The sequence below is a fragment of the Schistocerca americana genome, unplaced genomic scaffold (genome assembly GCF_021461395.2).
Source record: "Schistocerca americana isolate TAMUIC-IGC-003095 unplaced genomic scaffold, iqSchAmer2.1 HiC_scaffold_992, whole genome shotgun sequence".
NCBI classification, from domain to species: domain Eukaryota; kingdom Metazoa; phylum Arthropoda; class Insecta; order Orthoptera; family Acrididae; genus Schistocerca; species Schistocerca americana.
Window position 1 is genome coordinate 1 of NW_025726777.1, and position 5,000 is coordinate 5,000.

Consider the following 5,000-nt stretch of genomic DNA (forward strand, 5'->3'; position numbering starts at 1 on the left):
CAATATAGTTTGCTACTCGCACTGCCCGGTCCCCAGAGTATCGCTTCATGTTAAACACCTTGCAGCTATACACTGTAATGCGGATGGCGGCAGGACGTACATGCTCAATGCCCTTCGCAGTTGTTCATTGGCATTCGCATGGCGAAGCACAGCCTACGTTGTGGTACGGCTTGTGGCAACTGTCCGCTGATGTTGTACGTCCAAATCACACACTGTACCGCACATTGGTCCTCATGTACTGAATGATACATCGTGGTACATGTGTGACCGTACCACGACTGCGCCAACAACGGCGAACCATACGGTCCAAATATTGTGCACTCAGCTACGTGTCGTCTCCCTATAAGAGCTGGATTGCAGTATGGTATGCCGTGGATGGCGATCAGCATGAGCCGTCTGTTGATGTAGTGGCGCGTGTTGTCAGACGTAGTCGTCTCTTCTCACACACCGTGATAGCATGGTGCACTGCGTTCCACATCTGCGACATGCGACAGAGGCCGGTTGACAGTCGTTCGCGCAATGGACATCGCATACGTACGGGGGCCACCTTCCACGTGTTCGCGAAGCGTGCACATGTTGTTGCGTGTATGTGGGCAGACATAGTGTGTCGTGACACCTGACACAGGCATGCAACAATCGTTGAATTTGCAAATGGCGATGGACGTCTACGTTTGCTGGTGACGTTACGCAAATGAAGAACTGGTAAACCGTTGTGGTGCGGTTGTTCTCGCTAGAGGTGAATCAGTGATGGCGACGATCGGTTGAGCTACCAACCGGTTGTTTCAGCGATACCCACCATGCCCACGAACGTGAATGGCATGTGGGTGTGAAGCGATACGCGGCGGTGGCTGGGTGGGACCGTCCCCGGCCGGTGAGGGGGGGCCTTCCGGCGTGCTGGCCGCGCGGTGCGTGGGCGCACGCGCTACAGCCGGCTGGTGGGGGCGGCCAGTGGCAGGCGCGCCGGCCGACGGAGGCGGCAGGCGGCGCAGCTGCGCGCCGGCGCACCCTGCACGCGGCGCCGTGCGGCCAAAGTAGGTCCTCGCGGGCCCGGTGCGAAGCGCGGTGGACATCTGCAGTGTGCTGGTCCGATTGAGGACTGTGTGCGCTGAGGATGCGCCGCCGCCCGGCGCTCGGCGCCGCGACGCCGTCTGCTGCTCGGTCGCCTCTGCGGTTCTCGCAGGTGGATTGTATCGCAGCTGTGCGGACGTGTTGGCGCGTGCGCTGTGCTGGGAGAGTTCGCTTCGGCACCCAAGTGGGGCTTTTGTCCTTCTGTGGCGCTGGCGTTGGAGCTGCCGGCCACCGTAGGTGGCGCGTGTTGTCTCCCGCCGGCAATGCCACGACAGCACGCTCCCGGGCCTCTGTCGGCAGCGGCAAGCTCAGTTGGGAGCACGGGTGGTCGCACCTAAAGCGTCTACTCGCCAAACTCCGGGCGATTGCGCCTCTCTCGAACCCGACCAAGTACTTAGGACGGCGCTGCGCGCCGCCGGGACCTGAGAGGGTTTCGAGGTGTATTGTGCAGGGGAGCTCAGCCTCCTCCTGTTTGCAGAATAATTGAGCGGACGCTTGCGTGTTCGCGCGGGCCCCCGGGACACACTCCCGGGCGGCCGGCTGCTCAGCTCTAGTTGACGCAGCTCCCTGGTTGATCCTGCCAGTAGTCATATGCTTGTCTCAAAGATTAAGCCATGCATGTCTCAGTACAAGCCGCATTAAGGTGAAACCGCGAATGGCTCATTAAATCAGTTATGGTTCCTTAGATCGTACCCACGTTACTTGGATAACTGTGGTAATTCTAGAGCTAATACATGCAAACAGAGTCCCGACCAGAGATGGAAGGGACGCTTTTATTAGATCAAAACCAATCGGTCGGCTCGTCCGGTCCGTTTGCCTTGGTGACTCTGAATAACTTTGGGCTGATCGCACGGTCCTCGTACCGGCGACGCATCTTTCAAATGTCTGCCTTATCAACTGTCGATGGTAGGTTCTGCGCCTACCATGGTTGTAACGGGTAACGGGGAATCAGGGTTCGATTCCGGAGAGGGAGCCTGAGAAACGGCTACCACATCCAAGGAAGGCAGCAGGCGCGCAAATTACCCACTCCCGGCACGGGGAGGTAGTGACGAAAAATAACGATACGGGACTCATCCGAGGCCCCGTAATCGGAATGAGTACACTTTAAATCCTTTAACGAGTATCTATTGGAGGGCAAGTCTGGTGCCAGCAGCCGCGGTAATTCCAGCTCCAATAGCGTATATTAAAGTTGTTGCGGTTAAAAAGCTCGTAGTTGGATTTGTGTCCCACGCTGTTGGTTCACCGCCCGTCGGTGTTTAACTGGCATGTATCGTGGGACGTCCTGCCGGTGGGGCGAGCTGAAGGCGTGCGACGCGCCTCGTGCGTGCTCGTGCGTCCCGAGGCGGACCCCGTTGCAATCCTACCAGGGTGCTCTTGAGTGAGTGTCTCGGTGGGCCGGCACGTTTACTTTGAACAAATTAGAGTGCTTAAAGCAGGCAAGCCCGCCTGAATACTGTGTGCATGGAATAATGGAATAGGACCTCGGTTCTATTTTGTTGGTTTTCGGAACCCGAGGTAATGATTAATAGGGACAGGCGGGGGCATTCGTATTGCGACGTTAGAGGTGAAATTCTTGGATCGTCGCAAGACGAACAGAAGCGAAAGCATTTGCCAAGTATGTTTTCATTAATCAAGAACGAAAGTTAGAGGTTCGAAGGCGATCAGATACCGCCCTAGTTCTAACCATAAACGATGCCAGCCAGCGATCCGCCGCAGTTCCTCCGATGACTCGGCGGGCAGCCTCCGGGAAACCAAAGCTTTTGGGTTCCGGGGGAAGTATGGTTGCAAAGCTGAAACTTAAAGGAATTGACGGAAGGGCACCACCAGGAGTGGAGCCTGCGGCTTAATTTGACTCAACACGGGAAACCTCACCAGGCCCGGACACCGGAAGGATTGACAGATTGATAGCTCTTTCTTGATTCGGTGGGTGGTGGTGCATGGCCGTTCTTAGTTGGTGGAGCGATTTGTCTGGTTAATTTCCGATAACGAACGAGACTCTAGCCTGCTAACTAGTCGCGTGACATCCTTCGTGCTGTCAGCGATTACTTTTCTTCTTAGAGGGACAGGCGGCTTCTAGCCGCACGAGATTGAGCAATAACAGGTCTGTGATGCCCTTAGATGTTCTGGGCCGCACGCGCGCTACACTGAAGGAATCAGCGTGTCTTCCTAGGCCGAAAGGTCGGGGTAACCCGCTGAACCTCCTTCGTGCTAGGGATTGGGGCTTGCAATTGTTCCCCATGAACGAGGAATTCCCAGTAAGCGCGAGTCATAAGCTCGCGTTGATTACGTCCCTGCCCTTTGTACACACCGCCCGTCGCTACTACCGATTGAATGATTTAGTGAGGTCTTCGGACTGGTACGCGGCATTGACTCTGTCGTTGCCGATGCTACCGGAAAGATGACCAAACTTGATCATTTAGAGGAAGTAAAAGTCGTAACAAGGTTTCCGTAGGTGAACCTGCGGAAGGATCATTACCGACTAGACTGCATGTCTTTCGATGTGCGTGTCGTGTCGCGCAACACGCTACCTGTACGGCTCGCAGTAGCCGTGCGCCGCGTGCGGAACCACGCGTGCTTCTCAAAACTAACGCCAATGTTGTGTGGTACGAGCGCTGAAGCGCTGGAGCGGCTGGCCTGCGGCACCTGGCGCCTGGCGCCGGTTTTGAATGACTTTCGCCCGACTGCCTGTCCGCTCCGGTGTGGAGCCGTACGACGCCCATCGGCCGTGAGGCCGTTGGACACAGAACGCTTGAACAGGGGCCGCCACACGCCTACGTCCCGCCTATGCAACTGTCTTGAAAGAGACAGTGTAAACTAAGAAAAGATCACCCAGGACGGTGGATCACTCGGCTCGTGGGTCGATGAAGAACGCAGCAAATTGCGCGTCGACATGTGAACTGCAGGACACATGAACATCGACGTTTCGAACGCACATTGCGGTCCATGGATTCCGTTCCCGGGCCACGTCTGGCTGAGGGTCGGCTACGTATACTGAAGCGCGCGGCGTTTGCCCCGCTTCGCAGACCTGGGAGCGTCGCGGCCGCCTGTGGGGCCGGCCGCGCCTCCTTAAACGTGCGATGCGCGCCCGTCGCCTGGCGGTTCGCATACCGGTACTTACTCGGTAGCGTGCACAGCCGGCTGGCGGTGTGGCGTGCGACACCTCGTACAACGACCTCAGAGCAGGCGAGACTACCCGCTGAATTTAAGCATATTACTAAGCGGAGGAAAAGAAACTAACAAGGATTCCCCCAGTAGCGGCGAGCGAACAGGGAAGAGTCCAGCACCGAACCCCGCAGGCTGCCGCCTGTCGTGGCATGTGGTGTTTGGGAGGGTCCACTACCCCGACGCCTCGCGCCGAGCCCAAGTCCAACTTGAATGAGGCCACGGCCCGTAGAGGGTGCCAGGCCCGTAGCGGCCGGTGCGAGCGTCGGCGGGACCTCTCCTTCGAGTCGGGTTGCTTGAGAGTGCAGCTCCAAGTGGGTGGTAAACTCCATCTGAGACTAAATATGACCACGAGACCGATAGCGAACAAGTACCGTGAGGGAAAGTTGAAAAGAACTTTGAAGAGAGAGTTCAAAAGTACGTGAAACCGTTCTGGGGTAAACGTGAGAAGTCCGAAAGGTCGAACGGGTGAGATTCACGCCCATCCGGCCACTGGCCTCCGCCCTCGGCAGATGGGGCCGGCCGCCCGCGCGGAGCAATCCGCGGCGGGGTCGTGTCCGGTTGCCTTTCCACTCGCCGCGGGGTGGGGCCGTTCCGGTGTGCGGTGGGCCGCACTTCTCCCCTAGTAGGACGTCGCGACCCGCTGGGTGCCGGCCTACGGCCCGGGTGCGCAGCCTGTCCTTCCGCGGGCCTCGGTTCGCGTCTGTTGGGCAGAGCCCCGGTGTCCTGGCTGGCTGCCCGGCGGTATATCTGGAGGAGTCGATTCGCCC

The 5,000-nt window shown here is 57.9% G+C and overlaps 3 non-coding genes across 3 annotated transcripts in view; all 3 read left to right on the forward strand.

Annotated features, from left to right (window-relative positions):
- Nucleotides 1–1,632: 1,632 nt before the first annotated feature.
- On the forward strand, nucleotides 1,633–3,543 carry LOC124593533. The gene has a single exon (XR_006978115.1). It is a non-coding gene; the product is annotated as a small subunit ribosomal RNA (ribosomal RNA).
- A 351-nt stretch (nucleotides 3,544–3,894) lies between these two features.
- LOC124593539 lies at nucleotides 3,895–4,049 on the forward strand. The gene has a single exon (XR_006978119.1). It is a non-coding gene; the product is annotated as a 5.8S ribosomal RNA (ribosomal RNA).
- A 188-nt stretch (nucleotides 4,050–4,237) lies between these two features.
- The window catches only part of LOC124593535, a 4,222-nt gene continuing 3,459 nt past the window's right edge, over nucleotides 4,238–5,000 (forward strand). The window contains exon 1 of the ribosomal RNA XR_006978117.1: nucleotides 4,238–5,000. This exon is cut by the window's right edge and continues 3,459 nt beyond it. This is a non-coding gene — a ribosomal RNA (large subunit ribosomal RNA).